The following is a 22,527-nucleotide window of genomic DNA, read 5'->3' on the forward strand; positions in this document are numbered from 1 at the left end:
AAGTCAGGGTGAAACACTGTCCAGATTACAGCTATTAAATTTTACAGAAACCTTTTGTTTAGTGTTATTAGGTTTGTGGCTTAATAAACCCAGCCTGTTTGTTTTCACTGGTCTTTAACAAGAGACAACATTTTGAATTTTAAGTTTCATGCCATCATTACAGACTATCTCATTCTTGTGTGTCCTCCCCACCTTTCCACCAGGCTTACTGAGCATGGGTAGGTGGTATGAGGGTCAAGAGCTCAGTCACTGATGAGAATAATATCATGCCTCAGCAACCCAGTACAAATCTTGGATCCCCATGAACCAGAGTTCAAATCTCTGATTAGTCACTGACAGGCTGTGTGACTTGAAATAGTTCTTTGGAGACCCATTAAAAATTTTCATTTGTTAATTTAAAAATTGCAATTAGCACACATGGTATTAGATCTCATTGTTGATTTTCAAACACATTTTTATTCACTCATTCCTTTTTTTTTTTTTTTCTGAGATAGGGTTTCTTCTCTGCATAGCCCTGACTGTCCTGAAATTCGCTCTGTAGACCAGGCTGACTTCGAACTCAGAGATTTGTCTGCCTCTGTCTCCCGAGTGCTGGAATCAAAGGTGTGCATCATCTTTTTATGCACTGGGTGATTCCATTTCTAGTTACTAAACTCACCCCACCTATACACATACACAAAAACAGGAAGCTAGAATCTGCATGAGCAGGAACATGTGCCTTTTGTCTTTCTGAGTCTGGGTTATTTAATTACTACAGTGCTTTACAGATCCTCTCATATTCCTGAAAACTTTACAATTTATTTTTCTTTACAGCTGAATAAAGTTCCATTGTATATACACACATTTTAACTCCACTCATCGGTTGATGGACATTTCCATCATTGTACTGGGAATAACGTAGCTATAACCGTAGATGTGCAAGCATCTCTGTGATAGGACACGGAGTGGTGCAGCTGGGTCATAGGGTATTTCTAGTTTAATTCTTTATGCAACTTTCGGACTGATTTCCACAGTGCCTGCTTCCATGACCATCAGTGAAAAAGGGGTTCCCATTCCTCAATCCTTTTCATCATTTGTTGCTTTTTATTTTCTGATTGGAGAGAGTTAAAGTCCCAAAATAGTTTTAATTTACATTCCTCTCATGGCTACCAATGCTGAACACTTTAAAATATTAGTTATTTTTATTTCTTTTTCTGAGAGCTTTGTGTTCATTGCATTAGCTTATCTTTTTATTGGTATGTGCATTTAGCTTTTACAATTATAAAATATTTTAGATATTGACCCCATCTGAAATATAGTTGGTCAAGGTTTTCCCCAATTCTGTAGGCTGTTTGTTTATTCTGCTGGTAGTTTTCTTTGTTGTGTAGAAACTTTTTCAATTTCACACGGTCCTATTTGTTAATTCCCAAGGTTAATCTATCTATCTATCTATCTATCTATCTATCTATCTATCTATCTATCTATCATCTATCCATCCATCCATCCATCCATACATACATACATACATACATACATACATCTTAAGTGCTTCCCATATGCACATAAGCATGCGTTCATGCACTGGGGAATGGGGATCCTAAAGTGGTTATGTTCCCTTTCCCATCAGGCTTGAACTGCCAACAGCTCCTCAGCTAGGGGACAGAACCGCTCTCTTTAACTGGTCTGGATCTTGCGTTGGTAACTGCAGCTGCTCTGAGCTCATGAAAGACACACAAGTTCCTCAGCTGCCATAGGAGTTTAACAGTGCCAAGACTGGAGGAATGGAAAACTGTGTCCATCTACAAGATGCCAAGGTCTGGGAAGTGGGGATAAATGTGAATGGAGCTTGCTTTCGGGTTAATTTACCATTGAGATGAGAAGAAACATGAGTAACAGAAAATTAAAATGCAAGACAGTATCAGGGATGAAAAGCATTCTGTTGGAGTCAAAAGGAGGAGAAACGGAACAGCTTCATAGGGAAGGAAGTGTTTGGAGAAGGTTCCTAAATTCTCAAGGAGAATTTGCTGAGTGAAGAGGAATCGAAGGGACTGGATGGAAACAGAGCATCATTTTTAGGCATTATCTAGGCTTCAGAACAGGGAACATGTGTGCAGTCTGCGAGATGGGCATAATGTAAAGATGGAAAGAGATTTTTCAAAGGGTGTCCTAACCTGTGTTTTTTAAGGGATTATTTAGTCCCAGACACAGGAAGCCAGGGCATCTCTACACAACGTCATGGCATAGCTGTATTTTATTTCTTTGAGGAGAATATTCTGAGTAGGTGGAGATACTGGAGATGGATGGGAGGAGGAGGAGGGGTAGGAGTTATTACTAGGCCAGCAAGAAGTGAGGGGCACTACAATCAGTCTGAAGCAGAAGCCACGGGGAGGAGCCAGGTGGTAGAGTCTCGAGATACTTCAGGATCAGAATCGGTAGAACTTAGTGACGGAGGTATCTACAGGGGTCAGGGTGGACATAAGGTGTCTTTTGTTCTAACCTGGGAGATTGGGCACATGGGGATTATTCAGTGTGGCAGGTACTATTTTTGTGTCCTTGTTTATTTCCAGTGCTGTAGGATATGTATAAATAAGAAAACCATGACTCATTTATTAAGAAATTTTTCAAAGTACTCTATCAACACATCATACATTTGACATTAGTCTTTTGTCTATCTCATTCCAACACCCAACTTTTAAATCCTGGAAGGGGTGTGAGATTTGAGAAAAAAGAACAAGAGGAGGAGGAAGGGAGGAAGAGGAGGAGGGAGAGGAAAAGGAAGAGGTGAGGGAGGAGGAGGAAGAAGAAGAAAGAGGAGGAGGAAGAGAAGAGGAAGAAGGAGGAGAAAGAGAAGAGAAGAAGGAGGAGGAAGAGGAGGAAGAAGGAGGAGGAGGAAGAGGAGGAGGAAGAGGAGGAGGAAGAGGAGGAGGAAGAGGAGGAAGAAGAGGAGGAGGAGGAAAAGGAGGAGGAAGAAGAGGAGGAGGAGGAAAAGGAGGAGGAAGAAGAGGAAGAGGAAGAGGAAGAGGAAGAAGAAGAAGAAGAAGAAGAAGAAGAAGAAGAAGAAGAAGAAGAAGAAGAAGAAGAAGAAGAAGAAGAAGAAGACAACGATGATGACATGATGACATGATAACAGCAGCAGCTTTGGGAATTGTCAGAAAAGTCTCTGAAATGGGGCTGACCACAACCTTTGTATCTTCAAACATCTCTTGAAGTGGGCTACTCAGTTTGAGTCAGACTCAGATTTGAGTTCATGGACTTACAGTGCGATTAGTGTTTGCTGCTTCCTGTCAAGTGTTCAACCTGCTATCTGGCTATAAAATCTGGGATCTGGGATCCTCATTAACATCCTATCCTAATCACTTCTATGGCAAATACTCCTGGCAGATGATTTTTAAGTTTCCTTGTTCTACTTAAGCCTTTCCCATCACATTATGAGTTGAAGTTTGATGCCTTTTGAAGGCAGAAGCATGTTCCCCCTCTTTTCTTTTCTGTGGCGAGTGACACATTTTTGCCCTACTGATTTTAAGAATTTGCTCTTTTTATACACTGTCTTGGTCTTAATCTTTTTGTGTCATCAGACCACAGTATAGTTTCTGAAGGCATTCTACCAGTGTTTGCTTGATGAGTCACGAACCTGATGAACGAGTGCAAGCTTATTATAGAAACACTGGAAAAATAAACAAGCACGGGACAAAATAACTCTCTGTAGGCTCACCACTTGGCATTAATTTCAGGTAAGATTTTATCTATTTCCTTTTGGTCTTTTGGTATTCACACATTTCTACCTAGCTGTGGTCATAGTCTTCTCAAAATGGGAAAGCAAATTCTCTCAACATCAAACATCTTTATAAGTATGGGCGTCTCTGTCTTTGTGAGTATTTTTTCTCCCTACAGTAGAGCTGAGGACTTTGGGGCTAGGAGAACTTGAACAAAGTCCCAAATCAGGACTGATGAGATGGTCACAGCTGGTATGGATATTCTGATGTGATGGATGTAGTGCAAGAATTCAGGGAATCGATTGTAGATGGATATCCAGTGTTTCTTTTTATTTTTCTTTTGGTTGTGCATGTGTATGTATGCGTGCTTATGTGTACATGCCTACGTCATGTGTGTGCAAATGGACGTGTGCCTGTGTGTACATGCCCATGTACATGTGTGTACATATGTGTACCTATATGTATGTGTGTGCGCTTGTGTGTACATTTGCATATGCAGGTTCATGTGAAGGCCAGAGCAGGCTGAGGTTGAGATATTTTTCCTCAATCACTTTTCTACATTATTATTACTGTTATTATTATTATTTAGTGAGATAGGCTCTCTATTAAACCCAGTGCTTGCTGTTTCAGCTACAGTAGCAAGCTAGCAAGCCCAAGATCCTGCAGTCCTCTCTCTACAATTCTGAGGTTATCGACACACATCACCCTGAGTAGCTTTTACTCTACTCTGGGGATCTGAACCCAGGCCCTCACGCTTATACAGCAAGCACTGAACACACTGGGTTATTTCCCTAACGTGATAACATTTCCCAAGCACCACCTACACACTGGTTACTCTTCAAGAAACTTACAGTTATCATTTTATTTAATCTTCACACACACACACACAAAAACAACTTGTGAGTTAGGTCCTAGCAACATTTCCAGTGAGCAGGTAACTCACTGAATACATGAGGAAGTAATGACCCAACATCATATATCCAAAAATGTTTTACGTTTGGGATTTGGCTATAAACAGACTGATTTCAAACTCATGCTGTGAGCTCGACCCCCAAACACCACTACACAGCTTTATGTAGCTTCTAGGGTTGGGAGACACGCCAGGGAAATATCAAAACTTAAGAGAGATTTTGGGAACAGATGTTAGTATGTCACAAACTTCATACTTAGAAGTTAGCTAAAGGGGATAGTTAGCAAAGGGCACTGGGAAGATGCAAAAGGAAGGGCAGCCTCGTTTCAAACATCATCATGTGTTGACTGAAAAGTATATCACCATTGTTTATTATTGAAATAGTTTAAAATAATCACATTTAAAGGACTAATTATAAATAACTTAACATTATTTTACTAATGTACTTAATAAGCAATTTCTAACCATGTTCCTTAATACAATTATCTTAAACAATTCAACAAGGATTTGTTAGCAGCTACCATACTGAGTTGAATTATACTAGACTCGATGACTTTAGTGGATAATTATTTATCCATTGGGTATTTCTTATTTCTACATTTGAATGGCAGTTTTATTTCTCTAAAAGTATTCATGCATTAGATCCATCTCTGTGGAGCTGACCAGAAATAAGCACGTGAGCTAAGTTGGAAAACCCGGAGCCACCACTTATTGCTAGTAACCCTCATGCCATTGGTCTTTCTTGAGCTCTGACTCTGGGCTAGGCACTTGTTTGGCACTAATGACACACCAATGAACACAACAGACAGTCCCAGACGCCTTCACATGCACAGTCTGGAAAGCACCTCAAGCACTGAATATGTGTGCATGCACACAGAGATACACGCTTACAAACTGCACAGCGCCAACACTTACTTATTTCCATCAGGAAATAAAAATGACATGACCTGTAAAAATGAGCGATATTTCTGAAGATCAGATCAGATCAGTCTGTTTAGTAATCTTTTATTCCAGAGACGGATGAAGCAGCATTAGTCCAGACAGTCATCTGGTGTGGGAGGTTCTTCTGTCTATGTGTTGCTTTCATTGGTTGAATAAAAAACTGCCCTGGCCTTTTGATAGGGCGGAACTTAGGTGGGTGGAGTAGACAAAACAAAATGCTGGGAAGAAGAGCAGTGTGGTAGATGCCATGGTTCTCCTGCCCAAGACAGACGCTAGTTAGACTCATGCTGGTAAGCCACAGTCAAGTGGCGATATACGTTAATGGAGATGGGTTAAACTATGCGAGAGTTAGCCAATAAGAGGCTAGAAATAATGGGCCAGGTAGTGATTTAATTAATACAATTTCTGTGTGGTTATTTCAGGGGTTAAGCTAGCAGGGTGACAGAACACAATCGGCTCCTCCTCACAGCAGTCATCCTTGCCATGGTGAGATGTGGTTTTACTTTCCTTTCGGTGTTTTCTTTAGGCATTTCTCTGGCTTCCTATTGTGTGTGAGTCTTTCTAACTGGCAGGAGCTTGTTGGGGGTAGGCTCATCCTCGTGGTCAACTGAAAAAGGAAAGGAGTCTAGGAATCTATGAGAAATGACAGCTAGCTGGCCAAAGCATTGCGTCTTGGTTACTTTTCTCTTGCTCTGACGGAACACCATGACCAAGGCAAATTATAAAAGAAAGAGTTTATTGGAGGCTTGCTTACAGTTTCAGAGGGTTACAGTCCATGATGACCATGGCAAAGGACGGCATCCATCAGGTAGGCAGGTATGGTGCCAGGGCAGTAGCTGAGGGCCCCCATCTTAGCTGTAAGTTGGAGGAAGAGGGAGAGACAGAATATGTTTGTTTGTTTTTTTTTATTAATTTATTTATTTATTAAAGATTTCTGTCTCTTCCCCGCCACCGCCTCCCATATCCCTCCCTGTCCCCCAATCAAGTCCCCCTCTCTCATCACCCCTAAGAGCAGTCAGGGTTCCCTGCCCTGTGGGGAGTCCAAGGACCTCCCACCTCCTTCCAGGTCTATTAAGGTGAACATCCAAACAGCCTAGGCTCCCACAAAGCCAGTATGTGCAGTAGGATCAAAACCCAGTGCCATTGTTCTTGACTTCTCAGCAGTCCTCATTGTCCGCTATGTTCAGTGAGTCCGGTATTATCCCATGCTTTTTCAGACCCAGTCCAGCTGGCCTTGGTGAGTTCCTGAAAGAACATCCCCATTGTCTCAGTATGTGGGTGCACCCCTCATGGCCCTAAGTTCCTTGCTCGTGCTCTCTCTCCTTCTGCTCCTGTTTTGGACCTTGGGGTTGAAGTCTGGTGCTCCATGGGACAGAATAGGCTTTTGAAAAGTCAAAGCCCATCCCCAGTGTTACGCCACACCTCCTCCAGCAAGGCCACACCTCCTAGACAAGCTCCATCAGTGTCTTCAACAGAGTGATAATAAAAACAAGCAAGCAAACAAAAAACAGAAAACAAAGCAAGAATCCAAAAACAAACAAAACACCTACAATCTTTCGAGTGGCCACTCCAGAGGTAGACTACTGTGGTCATTCACTCTATACTGTTGATTTATCTACGTATGAAATGTCAAAAGGGATTGTACTTTCCCCTGTAATTCAAAATGTTTGGCCATGTGCTTTTTGTTTTATTTCCATACGCAAATGTTTTTCATGCTTCACACTGAGACCTGTGCTCATGGCTCAGCACTGAACCCATGGCTCAGCGAGACTCTGGCAGGCCCTTTAAGGAGGAACAAACAAGAGTTTGTGTGATAAGAAAAAGCCGACTGCACAATTTTTTGGATATGGAGGAAAAAAAGATCTCCAAGAAAGAGATCTCCAAGAAAGATGCTATTTTAGAAAGAAAAAGCATAAACTTAGTTTATCCTCAGGTGTAAATGGAAAACATATACCTAGCGTAATAACCCAAATCAGTATTAATCCTTAGCAGCTAGAGAGATAGTCAACTAAAGTTATTTAAGAGGTAAAAAATGTATTTTATATGAATATAAATGAATAAGAATGAATAAGACAAAGTAAATAGTATAATAATATGAATAAGACAAAGTAAATTGTAATAATATTTATTTGACCTCAGGGGCTGATAGGGTTAGGCCTAGTTGGTACTTTTATTGATGAAATAATAATAATAATAATAATAATAATAATAATAATAATAATAATTAGCTACAGTGATAGGCTACCAAAAGAGAAAACAGTTCCTTAGGCAGTCAGTATAGGATGGTTTGAAAGGGAAGTGTGTTGCTGGGATTTAAGTTCAAGTGACAAATATAAACTAAAGCTGATGAGGCACTGTAAGAAGAATATGCTTGTCACTGGGTTACATGTATATGTGTGTGTGTATCTATATATCTATATCCATATCTATGTATATATCAGTGTATGCTAAGGATCTAACCATCATATGTATTGCATTGTAATGGATCTTGTTTTATAAGCACATATTTCAAATTCAGAATTGCTATACTTTTGCCATAATTCTTAATGCTTCTATTGTAGTTAGGAAGTCAATTAATGACCCTTCCCAGCATAGGAAATATATTCTTTCATTATTTCTACTTAGTTGACAAGTATTTATTGGATGCTTACTATTCTTGGTTCTCAAGACTTAGCAAGCAAATGCAACAAGGCAAAAAAAAAAAAAAAAAAGCAAACAAAAAAACCCCTCTGTGATCTTGAATCTTTACATTCTATTCTAGAGACTGACAATTAAAAAAACAAACAAACAACAACAACAAAACGGATAACGAAAATATACAGAGTAAATAGCAACCAGATAAAACAAACAAGCTACTAAAACCAGGCAGGGAGGGTCAATTGCTAGTTTTAAGTGGAATGGCTGGGAAGGGCTGAAGAAGTGGTATGGGTGATGTCAGAGTAAAAGCCCTGTAGGACATGAGAGGGATGTGTGGTTGAATAGTGATTATGAACTTGACAGTACTGAGACTCAGTGAAGAGACTGGGCATGTCCATGAGGGGCTATGTAGATTAGACTAAATGGTGTATAGAGATTTTCCCTAAATATGAAGTACCATTCGGATGGCAGGGGCCTGGATTGAATGAAAATGAGAAAGTGAGCTGAGAGCATCTCTGCTGCGATGCGATGCGACCGGGTACCCAGTCTTCTGCTGCCTTCTCGTCCCTAATGGCCAGTATAGCCTGTATCCGTAAACTATAAGCCACAAGGAACACTTCCTTTCTTAAATTTGTTTTCCCAGCTATTTATTTCCTCACAGTGGTGCTAAAAGTGACAAATTCAGGAACCTCACAGCCATCAAGTGGAAGACACAGGGAACGCATGCCCCTGTGCATGCAGCTGCAGGCCCCAGCGTCTGAAGGAGAGAGAGACTGGCATGGCGGCTGGAATGTAGAGAAAGGAGAAAGGCTTCACGACGGTGCCAGCTTTTACCTTCGGTCCGATGGGGATCCAGGGGAAGGACTGAGTGAGAGCCTCTTGACTAAATTACATGCAGGTGGTTGACCGCATCTGGCACGGAGAGGATGATGGGCAAACAGAAGCGGGAGAAGAGTGAGGTTCTTAAGCTGGGGTCACAGTTTACGCTGAGGGATTCTCCGTGGAAACAACAAGCGGCTGGAGCAGGGATCAAATTCTGGCTATTTTCTGAAAACAGAGCTGACAGAATTTGCTGATGGATTGGATGTGGGCTTTGCGAGTGGGAGGGAGGAATCAAGAAAGAAGAATTCGAGGTTTTTGACCCGAGCAACTGGAAGGATAACGCTGACACGAACTGGGATGGGAAAGACTGTGGGAAGGGACGGGTTAGGGAGAACGCAAGGATGAAACTGGACGTGTTGACTTTGGAAGCATATTATATTTCCAATTGAAAACATTAGACGCGTACTTGGTTACAGACAGCCTGCCTTCTGAAAACTCCAGGCTGGAAATGGAATGTAGGCTGTATTGAAAACAAAGTATTCTTGAGGTCACTCCCAGAGTAAGCAGAAGATAGGACAAGAGAGAGCCGGGAAACCCTGAAGGCTATCCTGTGATATAGAGACCAACATAAAGGATGGTGTCCTTAACCTCAGGAACGGAGATTGAGAGGCAGTGTCCAGTGAAGGAGGAACATGAGGAGATACCACTCACTGTCTGGAATTTGGGGGAAGAAACGTGGGAAAAGACTGGTCAAAAATGAAGCATTTTCCCCGTAGTTTGGTGACCTTGAATAGGAGCAGTTTAGATAGAGTCATAGGATTAGATTGTACCAGGGCCGGATTATTATAACCTGTTTGGAAATGTGTGAGACAGACACCCCACATATTCTCTAAGCAAAAGACATAAAACATATTTTGAATATTGAGGCAGAAACAGCATGGCCCGTGGCTGGCATTTCAGTCCTTACCTGTGTCAGGCATGTGCTAAAGTACTTTACAGGTATGATCTTATTTGACTCTTCACATTATAAATATAAATTATTACATGATCTCAATTGTATAAGTGAGAAAATGGAAGTATATAGATTTTTATGATCCTGCAGATACGTGATAGAGATGAGGAGTGGGGGGCACTTGCTAAGCTTCTAATCTGACTAATCATTTTGTTAGTTGCTCTTTGGAAATAACTCTTAATAATTGAAAATTAAAAGTGTAATTTTGTAAAATGACTTTTGGTTTTGGTGTCTATGTGTGTGCCTGTGTGTTTGTCTGCACATGCAGGTGTATTGCATATGGAGGCCAGAGGTCAACCCTGGCCACTGCTACCTCTTTGTTTTTTTTTTGAGATAGGATCTCTCTATGGCCTGGGGCTAGATCAGGAGGGGCTGGGATCAGGCTGTGTCCAGCCCTCCAGTGCAGAGATAGCACCAAAGCTCAGGTTCCTAAGCTTGCACGCAAGTACTCTACCCACTGAACCACCTTCTCAGCCTCTCATTTCTGGTTGCAATAGGAGTTTGGAAGAAACTCGCGTATGTTCCTTTGATGTCTATTCTTAAAAATGGCACTGAAAAGCCATAGGCCTCAATATGTTCATGTTCACAATGTTCCTGTGAGGTAGATATTACTTTTATCCCAATTTTACATATGGATGGATGTGAGAGTTGGGTTTAGTGAAGTCGCATAAACTGCTTAAAGTTGCAGGGATTCTAAGAATTGACCCCATGTCCTCTGAAATTACATTCCATGCTCTTTCCACTACAACATGCATGTAAATTTAGTTAATTCCCAGGCTCAGCTTGAAATCTTATATCTCTACTCATCTGTGTAAAATTGATTCCTCTTATTTGATGCACCATTATAACTCTGACAGCTGGTGCCATGGGGGCCATGATTTTCGGAAGCACGTATGCATGCATGTTTTAATTAGACTTGTTTCGCTGGGAAGCCACATGAGTTGAATTTTTCCTTTATTAAGATTTTATGTAACACAGCAGAAGGAAAGGCAGGCTTGCTGCATATTTGGTTGTGCCTTTCACAGTTCTCTCTCTTTTGGGGACGTAGCTAGGTCTGACGCTGTTGGTGAACTGCAGTGAATACGGATGGGGACAGAGACTTCTGGAGTTTGCTGTGACTTGGGCTTGGGAATGTGTCATTGTTTTTCAAGAATGACTTTTAGACCTTTCCACTGGACCTTGATTTCAGATTCTATCCACAATATATTTATTGATTTCTTTCTACTAGTATGCACTGTCACGTTTACTCTTGGCCAAGCCCTATGGTTGATTAAAAATGCAAATATAGGGGCTGGGGAGATAGCTAAATCTGTGAAGTGCTTGCCTTGAAAGCACAGGACGTGAGTTTGGTCCCCAGAAAAGAAGCTGGGTGTAGAACGTGAAGTTGGGTGGGTAGGGAGGTGGGGAAGAACTGGGCAAAGCATGAATAGGATCACCCTACATTATACTAAATCCTCAGATAATTAATATTTTTTGTTTTGGTTTTCTGAGATGAAATTTCTCTGTGTAGTTCTGGCTGTCCAGGAACTCACTCTGCAGACCAGGTTGGCCTTGAACTCACAGAGATCCACCTGTCTCTGACTCCTGAGTGCAGGGATTAAAGGTGTGCACCACTGCCACCTTGATAATTCATACATTCTTTTAAAGTTGGATGTGGATGGTGCATGCTTGTCATTCTAGCACTGGGGAGGTAGAGACAGGTGGATTCCTGGGGTTCTCTGGCCAGCTGGCATAGCCTACTTGGTGAGTTCTAGTTTTAAGAAAAAAAAAAAAAGAAGAAGAAGGACAATGGCTGCCAAGAAATGACATTTAAGGTTTTCCTCTGGCTTTCATGTGCTTTTGTACACACAATCACGGACATCTACGTCAACACATGCTCTTGTACCCACACAAACACATGCATATACACATACAGAATGCAATTATGATAACCCAGTCATGTGTCTAAAATTCCTTAATAGCTACCCCTTCCATGAAAATACAACGCCAAGCCTGGAATACCACCCGCAGGACCCAGCATGACTCAACTCCCTCCCATTCTCTGCCAACCAGCACATCTTTGGCTTTGTTGCAACTCACCATGCCTTGGTGTCCCTTGAAGTCTTCCACTTCTATAGAGGCTCACACACTTCCAGTTCCTTTTCTAGAACATTCTCTTCTCCACTTCAGTGTGCAACCTCTGCAGAGATCTTCCTGACAACCCAATCTAAAGTGGGCCCCTCTATGATTTTGCACAGTTTCTTTAAAAGTAGTCATTACAAGGCCGGGCGGTGGTGGCACACACCTTTAATCCCAGCACTCGGGAGGCAGAGGCAGGCGGATCTCTGTGAGTTCGAGGCCAGCCTGGTCTACAAGAGCTAGTTCCAGGACAGGAACCAAAAGCTACGGAGAAACCCTGTCTCGAAAAATCAAAAAAAAAAAAAAAAAAAAAAGTAGTCATTACATTTAGGAGTTACGTTTTGTTTGTAAGTTTACTTTACATCACCTATCCTGGCACACATGTAAGCCACCCTGGTACAATTTCAATTTTGAGCTACCACTGCCTGACATAAAACAGACGTCCAACAACATCTAGAATAAATGAATGCCATTTTGAAAACTCTGTTCTCAGCGTGAGGTATACCAAAACTGCCTGATGTTTAGTTTGGACCGTCACCTTCAGCACTGTGATGGCATCAAAAAAATCAGTGGGTGGCAGAGAGGAGGTGTGCATAATTGGCATGGATACAACAGGATGCTCCTGGGACAGATGCCACCTGTCTGATCTTCTGTTACAGTTCACTGACTACCTTAAAGGCATTTAATCTAGAGGGAAAGAGTATCAAAAGATTTGGGTTAGATACTACATTCAACTTTTTTTTAAAAGATAAATTTATTTATTTACTTTAAATCCTGACCACAGCCTTTTTCCTCTTCCAGTAACTCTCCGTTTTCCCCAGCCCACTCCTCTTCTGTCTCTGAAAAGTGCAGGTCTAGCCGGGCGGTGGTGGCACATACCTTTAACCCCAGCACTCGGGAGGCAGAGGCAGGCGGATCTCTGTGAGTTTGAGACCAACCTGGTCTACAAGAGCTAGTTCCAGGACAGGCTCCAAAACCACAGAGAAACCCTGTCTCGAAAACAAAACAAACAAAAAAAAAGTGCAGGTCTCCATGAGTAACACCAAAACATGGCTTACCAAATTGCAGTAAGACCAACCACCTCCTCATGCACCAAGACTGGGCAAGGCAACCAAGCATGAGGGGTAGCATCCCAAAAGCCTATAAAAGAGTCAAAGACAGCCCCGTCCCCACCGTCAGGAGTCCCACAAGAGGACCAAGGCATACAACTGTACAGCCCTCCTATACACAAATGATAAATAGGCTGAGAAAGAAACCAGAGATTCAACACCTTTACTACAATAGCCTCAAATAACATAAAATATCTTGGTGGAACTCTAAGCAAGCAAATGAAAGATTAGTATTACAAAACTTCAAGTCTTTGAAGGAAGAAACTGAAGAAGATATCAGAATATGGAAAGATCTCCCATGCTCATGGACTGGTAAGATTAATATAGTAAAAATGGCAATCCCGTCAAAAGAAATCTACAGATTCAATGCAGTCCTCATTAAAAAAAATCCCAATACAATTCTTTATAGACCTTGAAAGGACAATATTCAACTTCACACGGAAAAAACAAAAATCCAGGATAGCTAAAACAATCTTGTGCAATAAAAGAACTTCCATAGGTATCACTTCCCCTGTTTTCAAGCTCTACCACCTAGTAATAGTAATAAAAAAAGGGTATGGTATTGGCATAAAAACAGACAGGTGGATCAATGGAATTGAATCAAAGACCCAGTCATAAATCCACATATGTATGGACACCTGATTTTCAACCAAAATTATACAACAAAAAAAGAAAGCATCTTCAACAAATGGTGCTAACCTAACTGAATATCTGCACGTAGAAGAATGCAAATTGATCCATATCTATCACCTTGCACAAAACTCAAATCCAAGTGGATTAAAGACTCAACATAAATCCAGATATGCAGATCCTGATAGAAGAGAAATTGGGAAATAATCTTGAATGTATTGGCACAGGAGACAGCTTCCTGAACAGAACACCAATAACATAGGCACTAAAAATGACAATAAATGGAACCTCTTGAAATTGAAAAGTTTCTATAAGGCAAAGGACACCATCAATAGGACAAAACAACAGTCTACAGAATGGGAAAAGATCTTCATCAACCCCACAACCAACCGAGGGCTTGTTTCCAAAATATATAAAGAACTCAAGAAACTAGATATCAACAAACCAAATAATCCAATTAAAAATGGGGTACAGATCTAAACAAAGACTTCTCAACAGAAGAATCTCAAATGGCCAAGAAACACTTAAGCCATCATCCTTAGCCATCAGGGAAATTCAAATCCAAACAACTCTGAGATTCCATCTCACACCTGTCAGAATGGCTAAAAATCAAAATCAAAAGCAACAGCTCATGCTGGAGAGGATACAGAGCAAGGGGAACACTTCTCCATTGCTGGGGGAAGTGCTAGTTTGTACAATTGCTTTGAAAGTCAGTGTGGTGATTTCTCAGAAAACTGGGACTCAATTTATCACAATACCCAGCTATGCCTCTCTTGGGCATATTCCAAAGGATGTTTAATCAAACCACAAGGAGACTTACTCAACTATGTTCATAGTAGCTTTATTTGTAATAGCCAGAACCTGGAAACAGCCTAGATGTCCCTCAGCTGAGGGATGGATAAAGAAGATGTGGTATATTTACACAATGGAGTATTACTCAGCTGTTAAAAACAAGGACACCAGAAAATTTGAAGGCGAATGGATGGCACTAGAGTAAACCATCCTGAGTGAGGTAACCCAGACCAAGAAAGACAAAAACAGTATGTACTCATTCATAAGTGGATATTAGCTGTAAAATAAAGGCTAGCCATGCTACAATGTACATTCACCATCTACGATCAAGAAACTGGAGATATGGAATCACAGACTTCCACTCTCCCTCCTCTCCTCCAGTCCAGTTCCCCTATCTCACTTTCAGCTCCATATCAGACCACCTGCTGTGGCCTCCCCTTCCCACTACCCCCATTTCCAGTGGATCAAACAGATCTCCTCCAATCTTCCCTCCCCCAACTCCAGCAGGCATTCTCTGGAAACTCTGGCCAAGCCAGCCAGGGAGGCAGGGAGGCTAACTGCAGATCCTTTCCCCCACTCCTCCAAATTACACCCCCTCCCAGTCTCCTCCCCAGCTCTGTGGCAGACTTTCTCTGTGGCCTCTCCACACTCTCTGCCCCCATTACTAGGGGAGTAAGCAGGTTCTTGGGTGGAACACCCTGCTTTTCTCCCTCCTGTGAAGCTCCCAAGCCTTCTAGCCTATCCCCATTCCTATCAGCTCCCAATACCTAGAAACACATTCTAACCAGAATCCTCAGTGGCTATATCTGGCAGGATCCCAGAAGAATTTCTTACCAGCCAACATCCAGCTCATGGCACTCTCCTAAGAACTGGAGAGGGCAAGACCAAGGAACAAAACACTCACCCAACAAGGACAAGAGCTGCCAGATATTAGCACCTAGACCTAGAGTCATCTCAAACTCAGATGCCTAAATGCCAGCATAAAAACAGGATCAAAACAGCCAGGACAATATGTCTCTACTAGAGCCCAGAAACCCTACTACAGTAGACTCTGAGAAATACAATATAGTTGAAATATTAGACAAGAATCTTAAAATACCTGTTATGAGGATGATAGAGATCTTTAAAGAGGAAATCTCTTAAAATCTATGAAAACACAAACAAGGAGTGGAAGGAAATTAACAAAAGCAGTTCAAGACCTGAAGGTGGAAATAGAATCAATAAAGAAAATTCAAACTGAGAGAAATCTGGAAATGATAAATTTAGGAACTCAAACAGGATCCTCAGAAGCAAGCCTTAATACAGCATGCAAAAGAAGGAAGAGAGACTCTCAGGCATTGAAGACATGGTAGAAGAAATGGATCCCTCCGTCTAAGAATGTTAAATTTAAAAAACTCCAGGCATAAATCATCCAAGAAAACTGGGACATCATGAAAAAACACATAAGAAGGGAAAAAAACCCAGGTCAAAGGCACAGAAAATATTTTCAACAAAATCATAGAAGAAAACTTCCCCAACCTAAAGAAGGACGTGCCTATCAAGGTATGAGGAGCATACAGAACACCACAAAGACTGAACCAGAACAGATATTTTTCTTGGCACTTACAAACCACAACACTAAATGTACAGAACAGAGAAAGACTATTAAAAGCTGCTAAGGGAAAACACTAAGTAACGTATAAGGACAGACCTATTAGAATTACACCTGACTTTTCAATAGAGACACTAAAAGTCAGAAGAACCTGGACAGATATTTTACAAACTCTACGAGATCACAGATACCAGTCCAGACTATACACAGCAAAAATGCCAATCACAATAGATGGAAAAGGAAGATATTTCATGAAAAAAACAAATTTAAGCTGTATCTGGTTGGATATCCAGCCCAACAGAAGATACTAAAGAAAAACTGTAACCTGAAGGGGTTACACAAGGAATAAATAATCCCAGACGAGCAAATCAAAAGAGGGGAACACGCACACATACACCACCACCGTGACAACAAAAACAGAAGCAGGAATCAACAAACACTGCTCATTAATATCTCACAATATCAAAGGTCTCAATTCCCCAATAAAAAGAAACAGACTAACAGGATGGGTAAAAAAAATAAGACCCACCCTTCTGCTGCACTCAAGGAAACACACCTTAACATCAAGGATAGACATTGCCTCATGGTAAAAGGATAGAAAAAAAGATATTCCAATCAAATGAATCTAAGGAACAAGCTTGTGTAGACATTTTAGTATCTGTCAAAATAGAATCAAACCAAAACCAATCAGAAGAGATGGGGAAGGATACTATATACTCAACAAAGAAAAATCTACCAGGAGGATATTGCAATTTTTAGTATCTATGCACCAAACACAAGGGAACCCAAGTTAATAAAAGAAACACCACTACAGCTTAAATTACATATTGACCTTCACACACTGATAGTGGGTGACGTCAATAAACCACTCTTGTGAATAAACACGTCACTCAGAAAAAAACCTAAATGGAGAAATGCTGGAGATAACTAATATTATAAACCAAATAGATTTAACAGATATATACAGACTGTTTCATCCAAATACAAAGAATATACCTTCTCAGCAACTCTTGGAACTTTTCCCAAAATTAACCATATATTCAGAAACAAAACAAATCTCAACGGATACAAGAAAATTGAAATAATACCCTGAATCCTATCTAATCATCATGGATCAAAACTGTATAAAAACAAATCCAGAAATAACAGAAACCTTACAAACTAATGGAAACTGAACAAGTCACTACTGAATGAAAAAAAATAGGTCATGACAGAAATTAAAAACTTTTAGAGTTGAATGGAAATGTACATGCAACTTATCCAAACTTATGGGACACAATGAAGGTGATTTTAAGAGGCATGTTCCTAACCTAATTGCCTATATTAAAAATTGGAGAGATCTCATTCTAGTGATTTCACAATATGCCAGAAAGCTTAGAACATAAAGAAAAAAATCATGGAAAAGGAGTAGACAGTGAGAACTCAGGGCTGCAATCGAAAAAACAGAACCAAACAGATAAACAAATATAAAGAGTCAGTCAAACAAAGAGTTGGTTCTTAGGGAAAATCAGTAAGATTGATATACTCTTAGCCAAATTAACTAAAAGATTTAGAGAGATTAAAAAAAATGAAAAGCGGGACATAGCAACAACCACTGAGGAAATGAGATTCGTAAGGGTATACTTTAAAAATCTGTACTCTACTAAATTGGAAAATCCAAATAAATGGATAATATTCTCAATACATACTATCCACTAAAGTTAAATCCTGATCAGATAAGCAATTTAAACAGACATATAAGGCCTACAGAAGTAGAAACAGTAATTAAAATTCTACCAACCAAAAGAGCCCATGGCCAGATGGTTTTAGTGCAGAACTATACTAGACTTTCAAAGAGGAGTTAATTCCTTAAATTATTCCTCAAAATTGTCAGATGGTGGTGGCATGCACCTTTAATCCCAGCAGTCAGAGATCAGAGGCAGGCAGATTTCTGTGAGTTCAAAGCCAGTCTTGTCTAGAGCGAGTTCCAGGTCAGTCAGGGATACACAGAGAAATCCTGTCTCAAAAAAAAAAAAAAAAAAAAAAAAAAACCCTAAATAAATAAATAAACAAATAAAATTATTCCACAAAATAGAAAGAGAAAAAACAATGCCTAATTCATTTTCTCTGAGCACAGTTACACTGATACCTAAATCACCTAAAGACTCCTCAAAGAAAGAAAGTTACAGAACAATTTCCCTTATGACCATAGATGCAGAAATTCTCATTCAACGCTTGCAAACAGAATCCAAGAATACATTAAAAAAAAAAATCACCCACCATGATCAAGATGACCCAGAGATGTTGTGGAATATTATTTTAAAATATGTTACATTTGTTTACACTGTAGAACATTTGTTTAATGACGCAAACATGTGTTGCATTCTTTTATGTTGCATTTGTTTAACTCTGTGAAGCTTTGTTACTTTGCTTGTCTAATACACATGCTTGGTCTAATAAAGAGCTGAATGACCAATAGCTGGGCAAAGAAAGGATAGGTGGGGCTGGCAGGCAGGGGGAATAAACAGGAGGTTCAAGGAGCAAGAAGAGAAGGAGAGGAGGACCCAAGGGGCCAGCCACCCAGCTACACAGCCAGCCACAGAGTCGGAAGTAAAGAAAGGTATATAGAATAGAGAAAGGAAAAAGTTCAGAGGCAAAAGATAGATGGGATAATTTAAGAAACAGCTGGCTAGAAACAAGCCACGCTAGGGCCGGGCTTTTGTAAGAAAGAAAAACTCTGTGTGATTTATTTGGTAACTGGGTGGCGGGATCTCCAAAAGAGCAAAGGAGTAAAAAAAAAAAAACAAAACAAAAACAAAAACAAAAAAAACAACCAACAACACAGAGATGCAGGGATGGTTCAGTGTAAGTAAATCAATAAACGTAATCCACCATATAAAGACAAAAACCACATGATCATCTCATTAGATTAAAAAAGGTCCTTGGTAAAAATCTAACTCTACTTTATTATAAAAGTCTGGGAAGATGAGGGATACAAGGAACACACCTCAATGTAATAAAAAGTTTACAGCAAGCCTTTAGCCAACATCAACTTAAATGAAGAGAAACTCAAAGCGATTTCACTAAAATCAGAAGTAGACACGTTGCACGCTCTCCCCATACTTATCGAATATAGCACTGGAAGGTTTAGCAGAGCAATAAGGCAACCAAAGGGGATTTAAGGGAATACAAATTGGAAAGGAAAATGTCAAAGTATCTTTCTTTGTAGGTGATATGATAGTACACATGAATGACCCTAAAAATTCCACTGGGAAATTCCTACAGCTGATAAACACTTCCAACAAAGCAGCTGAGTACAAAATTAACTCACAAAAAGCACTAGCCCTTCTGTTGTTTTGCATTCAATACAGTGGCTACACCCTAAGCAACTGCTGTCCCAACTGGCAATGGCCAACTCCACAGCTACCCACAGCGGCTAGGCTGCACAGACAGCAGCCAGGTAAGAATTCTGTTCCCTCAGACCCTGGCTCTAACAAAGTCACAAGGAAACTTTAAATCTCCATTCCTCTATAGAACTCAGGATTCAAAGGCTTAGGTGAAGCTCAGAGAGACTGAATAATCTTCTCTCCTTGCTGGTATCTCCTGAAAAAGGGTCCTCCTTCTGCCCAGTCTCCAAAAAAAAAAAAAAAAAAAAAACCCAAAAAAAACCCCTCCCCTGTACATGGTTCCACCCTATCACTTCCTTCAGCTAGTTGCTGACTCAGCCTCCTGATCCAAGGTTAATTTTATTTAATAAACATTTGTAACACATTTTTGCATCATTAACAAAGGCAGAAGAAACAAATGTAGCACATCTTTACACAGTTAAAATAATATCCTACCACACCCTCCTCTATATAAATGACAAGTAAACTGAGAAAGAAATCAGGAAGCCATCACCTTTCACAGTAGTTTCAAAAACAAAAATTCAAAATATCTCAGGGTAACTCTGACCAAGCAAGTGAAAGACTTGTATGATAAAAACTTTAAGACACCAAAGAAAGAAATTGGAGGAGAGATCTCCCATGCTCATGGACTGGTAAGATTAACATAGTAAAAATAGCCATCCTATCAAAAACAATCTACAGATTCAATGAAATCCCTATCAAAACTCCAACACAATTCTGCCCCGATCTTAAAAGAACAATTTTAGCTTTGTGTAGAAATACAAAAACCCAGAATAGCTAAAACAGTTCTGATAATAAAAGAACTGCAAGAGGCATCACCATCTCTCATACCAACTTGTATTACAAAGCTTTGGTAATAAAGACATAGTATTGACACACACCAAAAACCATATTGATCAATGGAATTAAAGCAAAGATCCAGACATAAATCCACACACCCGTGGACACCTGATTTTTTGTTGTTAAAAAAAAAAAAAGAGCCAGAAATACACACTGGAAAAAAGCCAGCATCTTTAACAAATGGTGCTAGTCAAACTCGATGGTTGTGTGTGGAAGAACCCAAATAAATCCGTACTTATGACCGTGAACAAAATTCAACTCCAAATGGATCAAATACCTCGACTTAAGACCAGACACACTGAACCTGACAGAATAGAAAGTGAGAAATAGGCTTGAGCTCATTGGCACAGGAGAAGTCTGTTGGGGCATGTTATTTTAAGGTGTGTTGCTTTTGTTTATTCTGCATTTGTTTAACTCTGTGAAGCTGTAATTCTTCACCTGTCTAAAACACCTGATGCTCTAATAAAGAGCTGAATGGCCAATAGCAAGGCAGGACCAAGGATATCGGGGAAGGGCAGACAGAGAGTGTAAATAGCAGGAGGAACGAGGAAGAGGAGGAGCAAGAGATCAAGATGAGGAGGACTCAGGGGTCAGCTATCCAGTTACACAGCAAGCCACGGAGAAAGAAGTAAAGAAAGGTATATAGAAATAGAGAAAGAAAAAAGCCCAGAAGCAAAAGGTAGTTAGGATAATTTAAGAAAAGCTGGCAAGAAACAAGCCAAACTAAGGCTGCCATTCCTAACTAAGAATAAGCCTCTGTGTGTGATTTATTTGGGAGCTGGGTGATGGATGCCCCAAAAACCGAAAGAGTAAAACATTGCCCAAACAGAAGACTCTATGAGCAAGACACCATTAGCACAGTTACTAAGATCAACAATTAATAAATGGGACCACGTGAAACTGAAAAGCTAATAAAAAAATAAATAAAAAAAAAGAAACTGAAAAGCTTCATGGCAAAGGACACTATCATTCAGATAAAGTGGCAGCCTGCAAAATGGGAAAAGATATTTATCAACTACATACCTGATAAAGGGATAATATCAAATATATATAAAGAACCCCCCACCCAAAACCCTGGGTATCAGGAAACAAATAACCCAGTTAAAAATGGAGTACAGATCAAAATAGAATTCTTAGTAGAGAAAACTCAAATGACTAGGAAACATTTAAGGAAATGATCAACATCCTCAGTCATCGGGGAAATGCAAATCAAAGCTACTTTGAGATTTCATCTTATAGCTGTCAGAGTGGTTAAGATCGATAAACAAATGAGAGCTCATGCTGGCAATGAGTAAGGGGAACACACACCGATTGCTGGTGAGAGTAAAAACTTATACAGTCACTATGGAAATCAGTGTGGTGGTTCCTCAGGAAGATGAAAATCGATCGACCTCAAGACCCAGCTATACCACTTTGGGTCATATATCCAAAGGACGTTTTACCACAAAAACACTTCCTCAACCATATTCATTTCTGCTCCATTCAGAATAGTCAGAAATTGAAAACAATTTAGATGTCCCTCGACAGATGAATGAATAAAGAAAATGTGGTACATTTACCTAATAGACTATTAATCAACCTTAAAGAAAATGAAATCATGAAATTCACAGATAAATGGAAGAGAAAAAAATTATCCTGAACGAGGTATACCTGACCTAAAAAGACAAATATGGTATGTGTTCACTTATATGAATATTTGCTGTTAAGACAATGAAAACCAAGCTACAGTCTGTAGAACCAAGGAGTTAGGCGTTGAGTAAGAGACTAGAGGGGGACAGACATCTCCCAGGAAAAGGAAATAGAATAGATAGTTAGGAATGGAGAAGGAGCGGACTGGAACGGGAGGACGAAGCATCAGGGAGAGAAGGTGAGAAGAGACAGCTAAAATAAAGATCATTTGGAGACCCAATTGTTTTACCTTTATCACAATGGCTGCACTTTCTGTTTCCCCAGACAATGGCTGTGTTGCTGCAGCTGAAGGTGTTTCTACCGAATTCTCTATAGTTCCAATAAAACTCGAGACTCAAAGCTAGGCTTAGAGAAGCA

Source organism: Chionomys nivalis, chromosome 25 (assembly GCF_950005125.1).
Source record: "Chionomys nivalis chromosome 25, mChiNiv1.1, whole genome shotgun sequence".
Lineage (NCBI taxonomy): Eukaryota > Metazoa > Chordata > Mammalia > Rodentia > Cricetidae > Chionomys > Chionomys nivalis.